This window comes from Rhinolophus sinicus, chromosome 18 (assembly GCF_057876585.1).
Source record: "Rhinolophus sinicus isolate RSI-liver-muscle chromosome 18, RSI-T2T, whole genome shotgun sequence".
Lineage (NCBI taxonomy): Eukaryota > Metazoa > Chordata > Mammalia > Chiroptera > Rhinolophidae > Rhinolophus > Rhinolophus sinicus.
In genome coordinates this window covers 4,554,565-4,574,334 of record NC_142518.1, presented here as the reverse complement: position 1 = coordinate 4,574,334, position 19,770 = coordinate 4,554,565, and the positions used below count along the sequence as shown (strand labels likewise).

The following is a 19,770-nucleotide window of genomic DNA, read 5'->3' as shown; positions in this document are numbered from 1 at the left end:
CATCTGACACATAAAACACAGTAATAACAGACACATTTTTTTCTTCACAAGCAATAGAATCTTGCGAGTGCCACAAACCACCGGGTACTTCTCACTTTCAACGTTTAAATGACAACTCCTTTATCTCTGGAAGCTAATGGTTTCATTAGGATGAAGATTTTCTGTAGGTAATAGAGTCCTTTGCGCCTTACAGACTTTGAGTGGTGGGTAATTGAGCCCTTAGTTAATTCACCGACAGAATCAGATGCAGTGCCACCGCTTGTCATAAAATCATGAGTGCTGAGTTTGGCCCCCGGTGTTGGGCGTTTGCCCATCCTTGGTGAAGATGGCAAGAAACAATATGAACTGTCAGTTAAAAGCCAGAAGTTCAGAACCAAACACGCCTGGATTTGCGTCCCCATGTGCCCTTTACTCACTGTGTAATCTTGGGCAGGAAACTAACCTCTCTGTGTCTCGGTTTGAGTTTGTCCCTCTGGGGTGCGTGTGCTGTTTTCAGGGGACAGGAAGTGATGAATATCGGAGTAGCTCTCGGCAGAAACAAAGTTACACAAACATGAATACAGTTACACTTAAGATATCCTTGTTTACCAAGTACAGTTTTTGTAACAGTTTCAAGGTCCTTGCTTCATCTCACTGTCTCGCTGTGGGTCCCCGGAGCCCAAGGGACAGGTGATGGATACCTTCTGTCCTCTGACTTGATACAGTCTGGAACACAGCAGGGGGATGAAACGCAACGTGACTCTAGGTTGTCGCTCATTTGTAAGGTCCACAACCAAATAACACACGATGGTAGAGAATGGCAGACGTCCATGGCTAAGTCTGGGTGAGGACATAAGGTCTTCGCTTTCTGAAGTGTCACCCGACAGAACTTGGCAAAGTTTTCTCACGTTCACATTGGAAAAACGTATTCTGGCGTTATTTACAAACAAAAATGTTTTCTCCCAGATAGTGTACAAATTCAGTTCCAGTTTTCACAGAAAAGACATGTTCAAAGTCTTTAACCCTTTCTTCACACGGTCGTTCTTTCATTGCCTGCGTCGGTTCTCTTGTACTTATGAAAAGCAATTAATTTCAGATACTTTCAAAACACTTGTGTGCCTGAATGTTTTACATTGTGTTTTTCAGTTAAATACCAGGTGAGTTTGCATTTACAGTCGGGCTTTTAAAATACGACCTGGCTTGAGTGGTTCCTGGATTTGATGATTTTTGCATTGATTGGGGGTAAAAAAAGGAATTTCCAGCTCTTTGTCATCGGTCAGCAAACAGGTTTGATTAGAATTATGTTTTTGTTCATGGAAATGTGAGTTTATGGACTCAAATGCAGACAACTTATTTTTAAAACGAACACCTTGCATTTTCAATAGAAAAAACCCAAACGATAGCGTGTGTTTGAGGTGTGCGATAAAATTAACATGAGGAACAAAGCAGATTGTGTGGGTAGGAATTTATTTTCCTTTTGGGTTCCAAGAGTCACTGCTATCGAACTGAAAATCGGCCCTCTTCAGGAGAAGGCAAGTTTTCGTGCCAGCTTTGTTTATCCCTTCTTCTCTATGCTATTATTTTTGGCTGGCAGACAGCAGCAAGGATTCAGAAATGGTTCTGCATATTTGACGTAAAGTCTGTCAATTCCTGAGCCTGCATATTTTGCAAAAATATCATGCACCAGCATCTTCCTTCCAGTTTGGAGTGAATTCAAAACAATGTCCTTGGCTCCAGAATAGCTTTAAGTAAGGTTTGGATGCTCCGTGAGGTGGGCTTGGCTCCAGCCCTCGTTTCCTGTTGTCGCTTCCAGGTAAAGGAAAGAGATCTGTGAGCATCGCTGTCTTACGAGGCCTGGGCCTATAAATAAACAGAGAAAGCGACATTTTTTTTTTTTTTTTTTAACCTGACCCTGAAGGAGCCTTTTGCACAAACAGAGATGCATCATCTAAAAGAAACAAAAGAAAGTCAAATGGGAAAATCAAGAAAACTAGAGCCAGGAGAAAATACCGCATGCCTGGCCTAGAAAGAGCCTTGCTTGCCTAAGAGCTTTTCCCTCTGCCAAGGTTTAGGGCCCGTGCACTCCTGTTTCCGGGCTGCCTCGGGTTTCAGGAACCCGTGGGCTCCAGACATAAGACAGGAGGCTGCTGGCTTCCCAGGGGGTTTGCAAGTTCCTGTGAAATCCTACCCAAGAATTTTATCGGAGTCTTCGATGATGGGCTGTGTGAGTATATTGCATGTTTGTGGCGTCTCCCGGCCTGCTGGACCGGGACTGCGGGGCCACCGGCTGGCTCGCTCGCTCACTTGCATCTGTTGTTCTCTGCTTCTCTTGCCAGGAGCAAACAGTGTGCCTTTCTTTCTCTGTTGCTTGGCCTCGCCTCTCAGTCCAGTCGTGAGCCCTTGCACTTGGCAGGGCCCTTGACTTGCAGCCCCACTTCTGCCCCCCAGGTACTTGCACAGCTCTTTACCCTCCCAACAGGACTTTCCTGATCACTGTAGCTCAGGTGGTCCCCTCTCGGCGTTTTGTTTGAATTCATTGCACTCGACTTGCCGCACTGTATTTTCTGTGTATCCCTCCATTAGAATGTAATGTTGATGGGAGCAGGGGATTTCTTTTGCTCCTTGCTTTTGAGTCGGCGCCTAGAACCTGGTGCACTCTGAGTGTTTAAATGAATATATGTTATGTAAAGAAATTAATGAATAAGTTCCTAATATAGTAATTTCAATTGGAGTGATGTATCATACTTATATTAGTTGGATGTCACTCTACCCAGTGATTTTATCTGACTCTTGCAATGATGATATGCGTGTATACATTCAATGGTGATCGATCAATCCATCTCTCCACATATCCACCCATCCATCCATCCGTCTGCCTAACTCTATCTCCATCCATCCATCCATCCATCCATCCATCCATCCATCCATCATCCATCATCCATCCATCCATCATCCATCCATCCATCAAAATCAGGTTTAACCTGGGCTGGATGACCCTGGCTTCCTTGGATAAGAGGTTAGATAAGAGGTTAGACTTGGGGTAGCTTCTAGAGGGAAATGGGTGCCATCATCATTTTTCAGTTACCATGATTGACTACTAATGAAGAAACGATGGTTAAATAGAATGTAGAATTCAATTATTGTGTTAGCAATTCTCTTAACTGTATTAGTGGATATACAGAGGGTGCCAAAAAAATGTATACACATTTTAAGAAAGGAAAAAACTGTATTAAAATTGTAATACTCAATATTTTAAGAAAGGAAAAAACTGTATTAAAATTGTAATACTCAGTATATAGTGATATCAAAAGATGAATACAAGTCATGTGTATACATTTTTTGGCACCCCTGGTATATTTTTTAAAGCCCCACAATATAAAAAGGAAAAAGAAAGACGTTGTTTCTACATTATTTTCTTAAAAGGCTTGTTGTCCATGATACTGAAAATTAGTTTTTATTGTAGTTAAGAGGCAGTTCTTTTCTTCCTCTCTTCCTTCTCTCTAGCCCTCTTTCCCTTCCTCCGTCTGCTTTCTTGCTTTTCTTTCCCACTCGCTGCCTCCCTGCCTTCTCCCTTTCACTCTTCATTGGTTGAGGAAGTTCTTTTTGTTCTCTTTTTAAATTAGTGTCAGGTGTACAAACCAGTGTACTAGTTAGACATTCACACCCCTCACAAAGTGATAACCCCTCCCCCAATCTACTGCCCCTCTGACATCATATGTAGCTATTATAATATCATTGACTATTCCCTATATATATATATAATATATATATCCCGTGACTATATATATTATATATAATATAATATATATATTATGCCTAATGTAATATATATATAATTATAGCTGACATTCCGGTCCATGAAGTGGTCTCCCTGATAAGTCCCTGGCAGCCTATATAATCTTTACAACGTTATTGATTATATTCCCCAAACTGTATTTCATATCCCCGTGGCTATATTGTGATTACTAATTTGTACTTTCTAATCCCTTACCTTTTCTCCAATCCCCACCCCTCTCCTATCTAGCAACCTTCAGGTTTCTTTTCTCTGTATCTCTGAGTCTATGTATGTTTTGTTTGTTCATTTATTCTGTTCTTTAGATTCCACATATAAGTGAGATCATATGGTATTTGTCTTTCTCTGTCTGACTTATTTCACTTAACATAATGTTCTCTAGGTCCATCCATGTTGTTGCAATTGTTAAGATTTCTTTCTTCTTTATGGCTGCGTAATACTCCATTGTATAAATGTACCACAATTTCTTAATCTAGTCATCTACTGATGGGCATTTCGGTTGTTTCCATGTCTTGGCTATTGTGTATAGTGCTGTGATAAACATAGAAGTGCATAAAGTGTTTTGAATTAGAGTTTTGGATTTCTCCGGATAGATACCTAGGAGTGGGATTGCTGGCTCATAAGGTAGCTCCATTTTCAGATTTTTGAGATACCTCCATACTGTTTTCCATAGCGGCTGCACCAATCTGCAATCCCACCAACAGTGCACCAGGGTTCCCTTTTCTCCACATCCAGGTGAAGGAAGTTCTTAATAAAAATCAGTGACGTGGGTGATTTCAGTTGCATAATGACAGTCCCTCATCCCTTGTAGTAGCAGAGATAATAATAGCATGCACTGGTGGGGGGTCCTTTATTCCACGGCCCAGTGACTCCTGTGTGAAGGGGGGACAGGGTGAGTACCACACAGCGGGCAGGCTCATCCACGGGGACTGGTGTTACCTTGAAGTCATCTGGCTGGAGAAGTACCACAGCCAGGATTGCAGTTGGGCTGCCTTTCTAACATTCCCTCCACCTGTGTCTCTAAGACCTGTAAACCCTGTGCCTAAAATAGAACACATTTTTAACGTCTCATTTTGAAATAATTTCAGACGTACGAAAATGTTGAAAATGAGCACGAAATGTTCCCACATCTCCTCCACCCAGCTTTTTAAAATGGTAACGTCTTACGTAGAGTCCAAAACTGACAGAGTCCAGAATGACCGGAACTGACAAACCAACCCTGGTGTCACACTTCTCACTGGCCTGCAGAGTGTATTCAGACTTCAGCAATTTTCCCACGACTGTCCCTTTTCTGATTTAGTGTCCCACGCTGTATATTATGGTGTCCCCTTAGTTTCCTCCTCTCTGGGGCTGTTGTGAATCTTTCTTTGTCACTCACGGTTTTGACACTTGTGATGATACTGGCTGGTTGGTAAGTAGAATCCCCTTCAGCATAGCGTGGCTTTTCCTGGTGTCTCTTCATGAGTGAATTTCCGTTAATGCAGTTTTGGCGGGAACACTACGGAACTGATAGTATGTTGTACTGAGTACGCCTATTACAGACACATGTTGTCTACATGTTTCATTACAGGCGAGATTAACCTTGACCTTGGTGAAACTTGTGTCTGTTGGGATTCTCCACTGAAAAGGAACTATTTTTCCTTTAAATTAAAAAAAATAGCTTGTGAGGAGATACTTGACATGTATTATATCAAAGAGGAGATACTATGCCAATATCTTGTCTCTTACACTTTTTCCCTCCACTAATTTTAGCATTCATGACGATTCCTTAGGGGACAATTACTACGGTGTCCCATGCAAGTGGCGATTTCCTGTTTTCTTCAGTCCTTTCACATTTTTTCACTGGAACTCTCTGAGAAGGAAGAACGATGCCTTCTCCGCCTTTGATTTCTTAGTAATGAATCCACAGGCAATCGTGACCGTGTTATTCCGTGGGTTACAGCTGCTGACTGGCAGTATTTCTGGTTGATGCTGTTGCTCAAACTGTCCCAGATGTGGCCGTTCGGAGCTCCGTCAGCTGGCTTCCCGAGTGCTTCTGACATGTCCCTGTCCCTTTGGGAGCACTTCTTCGATGCTTGGCACCCCACGGTATTCCCGGAATATTTCCACTGCCTCAGTCCTGGAATAAATGGTCTCTCTGGGGAGCGCCAGTTCCTTTTATTGGAGAATGGATTCAGAAACTGAGAGCTGGCTGCTCATTGCCCCTGAAGCGTCATTGCTCTTCGTCTTGTGAAAGAACAGAGCTGTTTCCTGATACATACGTGAAAGCTCACACGTGTGACATACACCATCCATGTACATATCGAGCTGCCTGTTTCTGTCCCAAGGACCACGAGCTTATACTGACACATCGACTCAAGTCCAATACCAGAGGTTCATTTTGCTTTCCCCGTATTTGTATCTCCTTTCTCCAACAGAGAGAAACCTGCCTCCCATTTTTCACCTCATATTGACGCGTTTGTTCAATCCTGGTCTATGGATAGCTTTGAAGTTACTAACTCACTGCTTGAACAGAAAACGTACTAAGTAGGATACAGCATGCGTGCACCTTTCTTTTTTGTTTTTAATAATTTTAGCATAGAGTCAAAATACTGTTTTCCCAAGTCACTTAGGTCAGTCACCGTCTTCTTTCAGTGTGGCTGTGTCATTGCTTTGCGATGTCCATTTTGGGTCCCTGCCCCACCGCCACACCAGTGTCCTGGCTGATTTAGCTGTTCATTAATGTTTTGAGTTAGTGAAACGTTAAGTTAATCCTACAAGTCCAATCCACACATAGAGATATGCACAGAGACGCAGAGAAGTGCTGCTCCCCCGTCTCTCCCACCCCATTTCCTTCCCCTGCGCCCCGTGCCCAGCCACCTCCTGTAGGTGACAGTCTCAGTAGTTTCAGACTCACTGAACCCGTGTTTCCTTTGCCTGCAACAACAGCCACACGCCTCCCTTCCTGTAGCCCCTTCTTTTGTGTGTGAAGGAGAGCATAGTAGACACAGACCTTGCCCGTGGCTTTTTTGATGAACAGATTATCCTGGTATCGATTGATAGAGATCAGCTCCCTTCTCTATTCTTTATTTCTCCCACTAAGGGGGAACGTCCATACTATAAGGGGCACACATCATAAGCGCACAGCCCAATGGTTTTTTTCCATATGTCTACACCTGTGTAAACACCACGCAGAGGACACTCTGGGACATGTCCAGCCTCCTGGCACCTTCCCTCATGCCCTTTCCCGGTCCCCATAAACCAGGGTGACACTGTTCTTATTTCCATCACCATTGGTTCGTGTCACCTGTTCTTGAGCCACATAAACTCAATCATACCACACGTGCCCTTTTTCTCCTGGGTAGGTTTCCTCGATGTTGTACCCACATTCCCTGAACCTGACACAGCCCCGGTGGGTGAGCCTGGGGTCCGACAGCTTCACCTTCTCTGGTGACCTTGCTGCAGAATTGACGGAGGAAGACAGGTGCAGGGGTTGTCGCATTCTGCTCCTTGCTTTGCAAGAGATTGCATCTTGTTAGCAATTTGCTATTCTATAAGAGATTTTAAACATTGGACTTAACGAACAAATTACTCTCAGGAGAACCCACATAATTCTACCGAAGTGTGTGTTCCATGAGGCAGGCATCATGCCATTTTCTTTATCACCCTATGAGCATCTAGTGCATTGCTGGCGAATGAGTGAATAATTCCAAAACAATTGCTAACGAAAAACAAAACAAAACCCAGACAACAGTTGCAGTCATTTATTCATTGCTTCCTAATTCACTGGAAACTTATTGTCGTCACGTTCTGCGTTGACAGTTGGGCTGGGTCTAGCTGGGGATATGTGGTGCCTGCCCTCGGGTGGCGTCTGATGCCAGTGAATCAGACTGGCTCCTCTCCCCTTCTTTCTCTCCCTCTCCTTCTCCTGGCCTCGAATAGACCAACTCTGGCCTGACCGACTCAGGGGGCTTTGGGGCTGGGAACTGGCAGGCCAGCGGCTGTTTGGTTCCCTCAAGTGTTGAATCTGTCTTACTGATCCTTCTGCTCTAACTCATTTGGCAAGGACGACAGTGCTGCTGTGCCCGGAGGGGCAGAAAGGAGACCTGGTGGAAGGTTCTAGATTGAGCATGATCTGAGCAACATGCCAAGTGGCACATTTTGGGAGCGAACACACTGCCATTTCTTCTTTGGTTGGATCTCGGCAAGGTCTGCATTTTTTTTTTTTTTTTAAATGTTGAATTTGTATAGTAAATGATTTTCTATTTTTTTAAAAGATTTTATTGGGGGAAGGGGAACAGGACTTTATTGGGGAACAGTGTGTACTTCCAGGACTTTTTTCTAAGTCAAGTTGTTGTCCTTTCAATCTTAGTTGTGGATGGCGCAGCTCAGCTCCAGGTCCAGTTGCCATTTCTAGTTGCAGGGGGCACAGCCCACCATCCCTTGCAGGAGTCTAACCTGTAAACTTGTGGTTGAGAGCACAGGCTCCAACCAACTGAGCCATCAGGGAGCTCAGCGGCAGCTCAGCTCAAGGTGCCATGTTCAATCTTAGTCGCAGGGGGCGCTGCCCACCATCCCTTGCGAGACTCGAGGAGTTGAACTGGCAACCTTGTGGTTGAGAGCCCACTGGCCCATGTGGGAATCGAACCAGCAGCCTTCGGAGTTAGGAGCATCTTGACACAGAGGAAAAGAAACCCTGCGTTCTCAGCCTAAGCTGTTTGGGCAAGATAGGTGGTGGTAATATGGTGAGAAGGCGACATTTCTGCTGGGATGTCGTCCAGGTGACTGTAGGGAACAACCCCACTTCATACCCGAGTACAGGGTGAATCTGCCTGTGTTACCACGGATGGATGACGGTTTTCTGTTCCCAGCTCTACACCCCACTGCACAGACACAACTGAAGGCCACAACTCGGCTTTCTGTTTTACAGCCCTCGCTCTTCTAAGTGGAATTACCTGCGGAAGGAAATTCCTTAGCTCAGTGGTGATCTTGTCCTGCAGGCATTTTCAACTAATTAGGGGAGAAATGTCCTCATTTGCGAAGGAGAAGACAGTTGTCTTGGGAATAATTCATTTCTGCTCTGAAAACTGTGTATTAGTATCGTTCCCTTCGAGAATTAATTACCTTGCTTTGACTATTTGTCTTGCCCGGAACGTTGCTTACTTCAAAACGTAATTAAGATGTTTAGCGCATCACAAATCAAAGCCATTGCTCTGCTGTTTCAGAACCAGCCTGCGAGACCGGAAGTCCTGGTTTGTAAACCAGCTGCGGGATCTCCCGTTCATTGCTTTGCACAGGGACGTTGGACGTATATTCTGAGTTAATAACAGAGGCAGACCTTGGTGATATTGCAGGCTCAGTTCCCGATGCCACAATAAAGTGCGTCATACTCTTTTTGCTGGTGGAGGGTCTTGCCTCCGATTTGTAAACGACGCAACAGCTGTGATGAGCAGTGAAGCGCAACTCCATTACATGAGGTCTGCCTGTGTCTGTTTTCACGCTACGTTTTCTAGTGACTCTGAGATTGAGCTGCCTAGCGCTGATGCCGTGGGCAGGTGACAAACAATAACTGTTGTATTTTGTCCCTGTGTGGCTGCTTTACTCTCCTGGTGTGTGGGTGCTGAGGGGCTTTGGGAGATGCTTGTGCCATTTCGGATGTGTCCACAGCCATTTCCAAGCACTGGTGTCTTGGAGATGCAGTGAGATGTGTGCCCCACAAGCACCCTGGGAGTTGGCAAGGTGGAGACTGGCTTCCAGCAAGCTTTCTGGCCCTGGATGCTCTTCTAGGACCTCGCTGCTCCTCGCTAGGAGGTGGAGTCTGTTTCCTGTGCCCTGGAACCTGAGTGGGGCTTTCTGAGCACCTGACGAAATGGGATGTGGTGGAAATGCTGCAGTGCGACGTCTAGGCTAGCTTGTCAAATTCCACCTGGCCTCCACCTCCTGCCCTGAACGGTTGGTCTTGGAGCCCAGCCACCCTGCGGGGAGCAAGCCCACGTCACGTGAAGAGGACTTGTGTAAGTTGTTGAGCCGGCGGTTGTAGCTGAGATCTCAGCCAACGGCCAGCATCAACCTGCAAACCTCTAGTGAGTGACTCCTCTGAGGGTCCAGCCCCCAGCCTTCGAGCTGCTCCAAAGCACAAACACCAAGAGGAAAGGAAACGCACTGTCTGCACCGAGCACTGTTCGAACTGCAGATTTGTGAGCACAGTTGGGATAGTTTGTCAGGCAACCATAGCAACTGCAACACCAGATGAGATTTATTTAATGAAAAGAATACTTTTTGAGGAAAAATCATGTGTAGGATTTAATGAATGTTTGTGGAAGAAAATGTTTTGTGGAAAAAGAATCCGTTAGATAGTCCATGACAGTAACTTTTAATGGCTGTCAACACACACATACACACACATACTGACACACGTGCACACACACATTTGGGCTGCCCGAAAAATGTACACGAGTGGACACTTTGGTCAACGTGGCTCAAGCAGTAGTTCGCCGTCATCAGAAGTGCCTGGATGCTGGTGGTAACCACTCTGAGCACCTCTTGTAATTGCAGAAGTCTCACGTGACTTGTATTCATCTTCTGTTATTGGTATATATTATTACAATTTTAATAGTTTTCCTTTCTTAAAATGTGTGTGTGTTGTTTTTGGCCCCCTCTGGACAGCATACACACTCACCCTAATATACATCCACTCACCGTCTGCCTCCTGCTCCAATGCAGGGCTGTCTGCCCTTCGTAGGTTATTCTCAGTTCTGCCCGAGTCCAACTGGGACGCAGGGAAATCTTTCTTCTCACACACGTCTTTCCTCAAGTCATAAAGAATAGGTGTCATTTTTCCCCTCGTGTTGGTTTCAAGGTCTGCTGGTACCAGTCTTCAGAGGCTGACAGGCCTGCTCCCTCTTCTTCTGGGGACTATCAAATGCTACCGATGTGACTTGAATGCTCATAAATCCCTCAGATGAGAACGGAAATGTTGGCAGTTCTAGCTCCTCTTCCCCCATCTCCAGAGACGCCACAATAAGACTCTGCGATTTCAAAAATCAAACACACATCCACCCTTTGCACCTCACATTCTTTAGAAATCTGTAAAACAAGGGAAACAGCAACTTTCCAGCGACACACCGCATGGCTGTGCTTGGAAAGTGCTTGGCCACGCAGAGGGGCCCGGCGGCCCACACCGTCTCCAACCGCCTCAGGCCCGGAACTGACCACTGGAACTGCTGCCCCCATCTCGGCATCCACTCAGCAGAGTTTACCCACGAAAAGCACCCCTCTCCTCACGCACCGGACCTTGCCTTTGGAATAGCGCTTTAGCCATTGGCAGGGCAGCTTTGCGTGCCCATGGCGCCGGCATCCGCTGGCACTCCTGCTGACTCATTTGTACCATTGTCAGTGGTCGTCTCACCGACAGGGCCGGCTGTTACTCTGGGGATGCCCGGTGCCTTTCAGCTGGAAGTTTGCTCGGCCAATTTGAATAGGGGCCCTTGCATTTCCTTGTCAAGTACAGCCAAGGCGTTTTCACAGCGTTCAGCATGATTTGTTTTCCCCAGCTGTTGATTGTTTTTTGGAGATGACGACCTGGTTTCTCTGTAGTCACGAGTCCACGCCAACTGCGGGAATTCTGTAGATGTGATTTGGGGGCTGGTGGTCGGCTTGCATATAAAACTACTCTCAGAAACCAAAAACAACAAAAGAACAAGACAAACAAATGAGAAACAGAAACTCATAGACACAGACATTAGTTTAGTGGTTACCAGAGGGTAAAGGGGGGTGGGGGGTGGGAGATGAGGGTAAAGGGGATCAAATATATGGTGATGGAAGGAGAACTGACTCTGGGTGATGAACACACAATGGGATTTATAGATGATGTAATATAGAATTGTACACCTGAAATCTATGTAACTTTACTAACAATTATCACCCCAATAAATTAAAAAACAAAACAAAAACAAAAACAACAACAAAAAAACAAAAAAACAAAAAAAGAAGAGGGAGCCAGAAACTGGAAAGGGCTTGGAGAAGCCATTCTGGCCACAAGGCAGCTTTTTAGAAACCAGCCTTGTGTACGGAGCTTCTCCTGGAGAGACCATGTTTTCTCTCCCTCACCCTATGTCCCACCAGGGCACTCCTGGGGGCTGCGCATACAGCGTCCACACAGACAGCAAAGAAGTCAGCCGGGCCTGGGTCATTTGGACTCGTCCGGGGAGATGACAGCTGACCTGCGCACATCTCCTGGGGCGTCGGTCCACATGGCTGTAGTTCACCCCCCTGACGGAAGCAGGGAGTGAACGGGGCTGAGTGGAAAGCTGGCCAGCTGGCCTGCCTACGTGCACCCCCCTTCTTTCTCGGTTTCAGTGATGCCAAGAGCGGTGCCACCATACTTCTGTAAGTGTTGGCAACTCAGATGTCTTCTGGGGTCAGGCAGTCACGTTAGTGTTTGAAGAAGCTTTGGGGGTCACAGAGTTGGGGACGCTGGGCCCTGTGGGGAGTATCTACATGTGTGAACTCGCTGCACTTGGTCCTATTTTTAAAAACACTGCATTGGCCACACCAAGGAGGACCAGCTACGTAATTTGTGGAGTCCAGTGCAAATGAAAGCATGGGGCCCCCTTCTCACAAATTATTAAGAATTTAGAGATGGCCACCATAGAGCGTTAAAACAAAAGTGGATCCTTCTGTGCCTGGTTTGGCCTTTTCTAAAATGTCATATAAACAGAAGGTGGTAGAGGCTTTCCTGTCTGGCGTCTTTCACTTAGCACAATGCTTTGCAAGTTCATCCTTAGGGTTGCGGGTGTCAGTGGTTCTTTCCTTTTTATTCCTGAAGAACATTCAGTTTTATGGACGTGCCACCATTTGTTGGTCTGCCTGGTGAATGATACTTGGTTTGTTCCCAGTTTTCGGTGATTGTGATTAAATAACTGTAAGCATTCCCATTTGAGTTTCTGTGTGGGCATATGTTCACTCACCTTAAGTATGTAAATACCCAGGAGAAGGATCGTTGGGTCCTTGTTAAGTGTGGCTTTCACCTCATAGGAAGCACCTTGCATTCCTACCAGCCACGTATAAGCGTCGCAGTCACTGTACATTTGCATCAGTGCTTGTTATGCTCAGTCTTTTTACCACTAGCAATGCTGGTAGGTGTGTTTGCAGGGGATTGTAATTTCAATTTCCCTACGAGTAATGATTTTGAGCATCTTTTCTTTTGCATATTGACTGGTTACAGTTTCTCTTTTGGGACGTCTATTCCAATCTTTTGCCCATTTAAAAAAATTGGGTTGTTTTCTCATTACTGAGTATGCGAGTTACCTATGTATTCTGGATATAAGCCTTCTGTCAGATACGTGTTGCAGAAATATTCCTAGTTTGTGAATTTCCTTTTCATCACCTTCAAAGAGCAACAATGTTTTAATCTTGATGATGTCAGTTATATAAAATTTTGAAAAATAATGCCCTTGTATGCCCTGATTTATAAATTCTCACCACATCCAGTTTCCTAAAGATTTTTCTCCTGTGTTTTCTCTTGTAGAAATTTAATCATTTCACTCTTTCCTATCTGATGCGTCTTGTGTTAACTGGTGAATCTGGTGTGAAGGAAGGGTCAAAATTCTTTTTTTTCCCTTCTTCATGGAAACATCCAATTGTTCCAGCCCTCTTCGTTTGCAAAGTTGAAATTTTCATTTGGAAAAATTTCTATGTTGATTGAAAAATTTCTGTATTGCTACAATAATGTTATGCTTTCTCTACACTCCTTTGGATCGCTCCTCAATTTGAATCATTTGAGAGATGAGCGTAGATGCCAAGGGTTGCCCAGATGGTCTTCACGAGGGACCATAATTCACTAGTGTCTTCTTACTGAGGAGGCATTTTTGCAGTCTCTCACGGGTGCAGCTCCAACCAGCTAGCAGATTGTCCCATCATGTCCTCTTCTTCCTGGGAACTCCATTTCCCAGCCTCCTTGCAGTGGCTGTGATCATGTGACTGAATCCTAGTCACTGGAATGTTGAATGGAAGTCACGTGTGCCATAGGACTGACCTACAAAGACCTCCTGTGACCTGGCCTGCTTGGTAGGATTGTGACAAGCATGACAACTCTAGAAGCCGTGTGCTGAAGACGCCTGAGCCGCAGATTGGAGAACTTGTAAGTCACCTGCAGAGGAACTGCCCCTAGGACATCCCATGAGAGAAGTGAGCCACCGTGTGGTTAGACCACTGAGATTAGGATTTAGTATAATATTACCGTACGCCAAGTAAGATGCCCACGGAAGGGGGGCCGTCTTCAGTAACGCAGGCCTGGAAGGTGTCCCTATCCCCGAAACCTTCCCCTGGGCTGAGCGCATTCCTTCTCGCTCATGGGCTTTGCTTAGAAGGGAAGAGCCTCAGGGCACAGTCACCTCCTGTGTAACACGTTGTGTCTATGGATACACAACCGAGAAGTCTTTAGTTACCAGTCTTCTGCTTTGAGAAATGTAGGTCATGTCTTCATTGTTTGCAGCAGACAGAATTATGCTCCCCTCCCTCCCCAAAAGATGTCCACGTCCCAATTCCTAAGACCTCTGACTATGGAACTTCGAACATGTGGTTAAGTTTGAAAATGGGAAAATCATCCTGGAAAATCGGGGAGGGTCTAATGTAATTATAAGGGTCCTTATAAGAAGGAGGCAGAGGGCTCGAGTTAGTTAGTGAAAGAGAAATGAAGGCGACCGGAGTAGATAGAGGGAGTGGGGAGGAAAGGGGACCGGATGGGAAAGAGGACAGGGAGACGGAGGAGAGTGGAAAATGGTACCGTGTTTCCCTGAAAATAAGACCTAGCCAGACCATCAGCTCTACTGCGACGTTTGGAGCAAAAATTAATATGACGCTGTATTATATTATATTATACCTGGTCTTATATAAGACACAGTGTTATAGTAAAATAAGAGGGTCTTATATTAATTTTTGCTCCAAACAATGCATTAGAGCTGGTGGTCCAGTTAGGTCTTATTTTGGGGGAAACACGGTGCACTGCTGGGCTGGAAGACAGAGGAAGTAGCCCTGAGTCCAATAAAATAGATCCTCCAGAAGCTGGAAAGGCAGGGAGTGGATTCTCCCCTAGAGCCTCCAGAAGGAACCAGCCTTGTGGCTATCCCCATTTTAGGACTTCTGATCTCCAGAACTGTAAGATAGTAAATTTGTGCTGCTTTAAGCCACTAAGTTTGGGGTAATTTGTTACAGCAGCAAAAGGAAACTCATACAATATTATCTGGGATTTGTATTACTTCAAAGTATTTCAAAATTGTTTCACTTTCACCTAGCCTCTATCTCCATCTACTGAAACAGGGAAAGACACAAAGAGTAACTCTTTATGTCCCAGGATAAGCCAGCATGGGGGCTGACAAGTTGTGGCTAAGTATGAACAAAGAAATAATAGGTCAAGTTGTAACCACTTTTGCAAAATCCTCCACCAATGGGCTCTGTAAAGTGTTTACCAGGAATCATGCTGCCAAAGCTTGGCCTGTATCAGAAAAGTCTTATCTTCACATTTGAAATGAAGAGTAGGTTTCATTGTTGCCACTTGTATTCAAGCAAGTGAAAACTGTAGCCTCTCCCATTTAAAATCATGGATATGAGAAATCTGCCATCATAGCCGAGCCATCTTCCGTCTTTTCTCACATGAGCTAGTATTCCTAAATTATTTGACTATTTTCTGTTTGGGGAAGAAAACCAATTCGGTGCTGTTCCTTAAGCATGGTCTTTTCTTCTTTCTGATCATGTAGAATTATTCTTACAAACATAAAAGAAGCAGAAATCACTTGTGGTCGAAGGACCTGGCTTCTGTTACGGGGACAACCCTTGCTTCTGCGTTTCCTTACCTTTCTTGGCAAGAAGCACTATGTTCCTATCTGATGAAGATTAGTTACTTTTCAGCCAGGGCTAAATCATTTGCAACGAACGTAATCATCCGTTGAGGCTTTTTTTCACGCCATTTCACATTTGTTCTTGGATTCTGTACATCACTATAGACGCGCAGGACTAAAATCTTGCAGATGGGCTTCTAATGCTAGCTGTGCTGATATCTGCTGTAGAACTGGGTGATTCCTAACGAGGGAGAATCGAGCTGTAGGAAACTCACTTTGCCACTGCAGAGAAGGACACAACTCCCTGTACTTGTCTGTTGGTGATATGTGTGCCTGATGTCTCATAGAAATTCCATTCAGTTCCATGGACTTGGGGATATACTACATCTCAAAGTGAGTCGCATAAAATTGCCTGGAGAGAAATAGCCTCAGGGACGTCATTAAACACTTACGGGGGTCCCCAAGGGGATGCACACCCTGTCCTGCGGGGTTTATGATGTCTCATCTCCTCCAGGGCAGAAACCCCACTGAGTTCACCTTCTGGAAGACAGTTTTCCTCCCTCGCAATGGTCACCGCGAGACCCCTCGGCCTGGGGGGCTCAGGGCCCATGAGTGTGTTAGTTTCTTTTCAAACCAGGAGAAAAAGCATGACAATAATCCAGCATCCATTAGAATCATCTTTATATAAAGAGTCATAAAAACATCAAAGTCAATATATTTAAATGAATATAAGTATATAAATACGTAAACTTGTATATAACCACACATACATTTATATGATTGTATATTACGTACGAATGAATAGAAAATTTAGATATAAGTTTATGTCTATATTATAATTTATATGCTTGTAATTGTTATATAATATATAATGTTAATAATATAATAATACTTACAATATTACTTATAAACATAATTATAATATTATAATACGTATATAAATCCCCAGAAGAACTAATTACAGAAAAAAAAGAGAGACACGAAAAACCAATATCAGGAGTGAAAAAGAGGTTATTACTACACTTCTGCCAGGCATGAAAAATAAGTGAAATAACACCCTTTTGCTAATATAGTTCAATAGTTAGATGAAAAAGATGAATTTTGAAGAAAACTCAACAAGAAATAGGATATTTGAATTCTGTTATGTGTCTTGAAGAAGTTAAACCCATCACCAGAAATCTTTCCTTAAAGAGAACGCCAGGTCCAAATACCTGCCCTGCTGGAGACTTCCAAACATGTACAGAAATAACACCAGTCACATCCAAACTCGACACGTTTTCCTCTGATGTGGTGAATTATTTTGCAGACATATCGCTGCTGTAATGGTTGGGTGTGGCCCCCCCCCATGTTGACATTCACCCCAACCTCAGAATGCGATCTGATTTGCAAACAGGGCCTTGATAATAAGCTAAGATACTAGCCCATGAGCTTAAAAAGACAGAAGAAATATCAGTTCACAGGAGATGAGCAATTAGGCACCTCTATTCTCAAATGATTTTCCTTTGTAACATATGCATTGCAAATGGCTTAGCAACCTAACACATGTATAGTTAAAAAAAAAAGTGCCATTTTGTGGGACCCCTTTATCAAGAAGTGAAATTCAGGTTCTCTGTGCCTCTGCCCACAGACTTGTCTTTGTCTAGTGTCCCCCTGCTCTAGGCGTGGGCCAGATGGGACGGCCCCTGCGACACTCAGGCTCCGCCCAGTGCAGACACTCAGGCCCCGCCCCTGCGACACAAGGCTCCGCCCAGTGCAGACACTCAGGCTCCGCCCAGTGCAGACACTCAGGCTCCGCCCCCACGACACTCAGGCTCCGCCCCTGAGACACTCAGGCTCCGCCCAGTGCAGACACTCAGGCTCCGCCCCTGTGACACTCAGGCTCCGCCCCTGCGACACTCAGGCTCCGCCCCTGCGACACTCAGGCTCCGCCCAGTGCAGACACTCAGGCTCCGCCCAGTGCAGACACTCAGGCTCCGCCCAGTGCAGACACTCAGGCTCCGCCCCTGCGACACTCAGGCTCCGCCCAGTGCAGGCACTCAGGCTCCGCCCACACCTGCATTTTAGGGAAATGCCATGGCATTAAGACGTCTGTTAGAATCCAGCGCTGTCCTTGTGAGCTGTTCGTGGTGTAAAGCAGCTGTCGGTGGCATCGGCCTTTCCATGTACGAAACGGTGGCTGGTCACGTGTCCGGAATGCGTTTGGCTACTGTGTGTTACCTAGAATCGTCGCCCTACCTCCCGTCCTTTAGTGTTTAGCTCCTGTTTTTCACAACATGGACCTTTTTGAAGGGTCAGCCCCGTTTTCTTCCATCAGTGGTTCTTCACCAGGTCAAAGGCATGAGGGAGGGGGCAGCTGTGTTCCCAGCACCCTGCCCCTCCCCGGGGGACACTGGGCGATGTCTGCAGACAGTTTGGGTTGTCCTATCTCTGGGGGTGCTGCTGACGTCTAGTGGGTAGAGGCCAGGGGTGCTACTCAACATACTACAGGGCCCAGGACACCTCCTTCGCCCCCGAAAGGATTGTCTGTCCTTTGCAAATGTCTTCAATAAATACCTCGTGCACTGGTGTTTGTATTCTTTGCAGCGTCTCCAGTCAAAACGTAATGTTGGCTTCAGTGCAAATGATCAGATTCCTCCATTCACTTACTGACCTGTTTTGGGGCCTGGTGTTTTGTCTATATCTGCCCCTCCCCACTTTATACAACGGGGGTGGAGGGCCTTTCCCAGCCCCCGTCTCAGGGCTCCATGGCACCCATAGGCATCACCCTCCGTGACCTGGACCTGGTCACTTGTTTAAGGCAGTGCTTCCGGCTTCCTCCACTGTTACATTGCTTTTCCTTTTACCTTTTCCGCACTCTGTCCTCTGGACTCCTCCACCTGGCGTGACCATTACCTTGAAATGCCTCTTGTGGCCCCAGGAGCAGCCCTCAGGTAGCGCCTATAAGCTATAGTCCTGGTTCGGTGGCCTTGGAGCTGTAGCCTCCACTTTACTAAACAGAAAAGAGGCGTGTAAGGCAAGAAAAGAGTTTCAATAGTTACAGAGATCATTGAGATTTGCTTAGAGACGGAATTAAATTCCTGTATGTGTTTAGTAAGTCATGACTTGGTAGGGAGAAATATGGGTAACTTTTTGGTTATCTGTGTGTAGCATTCGAGGCAACTCTGTTATATAGCATGTAATCCATACGGTGACGTGTTGCCCCCATTTTGCAGATAAGAAAACCGAGGCTCCAGAAGTAAGAAAAGTAAATACACTAGCATGCCTTAAAAATAATCTTTCTTTCTCGAACTCAGCTGCCTTTCACGTGTCAGCTAGCAGTTGACATTCCAGGAAGAGCAGCTTGCCCATGACTCCTTCGTGCCTGCCCTCCAGCTTTTCCGCGAGTCCATCCCCTGTGTTTGGAATGTACTGTCATTTCTCAGCCAGAACAGGTTCTTTCTCTCCTGCAAAATGCTGCTCAGAACACCTCCTTCATGTAATCCTAGATAAGCCCACCCGATCCCAAGCCTCGTCCAGTTTCTCTCACAACTGCCAGAGCTCAATTGGGTCTATAGGACTAGGCACCCATCACACACACAGACACTTGCCCACATCAGTGGGTTGTGTGTGTTTATGTGTGTATGCAATCCATGCGGACTTTTAGAGGGCTGCCATGTGCAAACCACTTTTAAGCTCTGTGGAGAATATGGAATTGAACAAGGCACAAGCTCCACTTCCAAGGAGCCCAAAGCCTCGGAGGAAAAAGGGCCTGTACACAATGGATTACAAATACAATAGCAGAAGGCCAGAGTGCCAAGGAAGGGAGGATCAGGGTTGCCTTCTTGGAAGAAGGGGGATCTGAGGTCATCGGTGCAGGCTGAGGAGGATTCACCAGTTTGGAGAGGGTCAGCGGTAGCATAGAAAGGCCAGCGTGGAAACAACACCATGGTAGGCAGAGGGAAAACTGGGGAAGGAAGTTGGAGGACGGATAACAGTCTGATGGCCTTGGGGACCCAGGGGTGTATGTCAGGGAAGGCTTGCAGAAGACAAATGGTGGTATTACAGGTGAACCCCACGCCATGAGGCTTAGAATTCCACGTGAACCAATGCACATTTGTTCTGCAGGCAACGGAAGTCCATAGCTCAGTATGAAGCCCATGTTAGAAGACCTCCTTGCAGTGCGGGGAGGCCCAGTGGATGGGG

At 45.7% G+C, this 19,770-nt stretch overlaps 1 protein-coding gene across 1 annotated transcript in view; it reads left to right on the top strand.

Moving 5' to 3' along the window:
• The first annotated feature begins 1,966 nt into the window (after positions 1 to 1,966).
• ANOS1 (anosmin 1) overlaps positions 1,967 to 19,770 on the top strand; it is a 412,806-nt gene continuing 395,002 nt past the window's right edge. The window contains exon 1 of the mRNA XM_074323216.2: positions 1,967 to 2,203. The gene's annotated coding sequence lies outside the window, so the exon portion shown is untranslated. The remainder of the gene's footprint in view (positions 2,204 to 19,770) is intronic.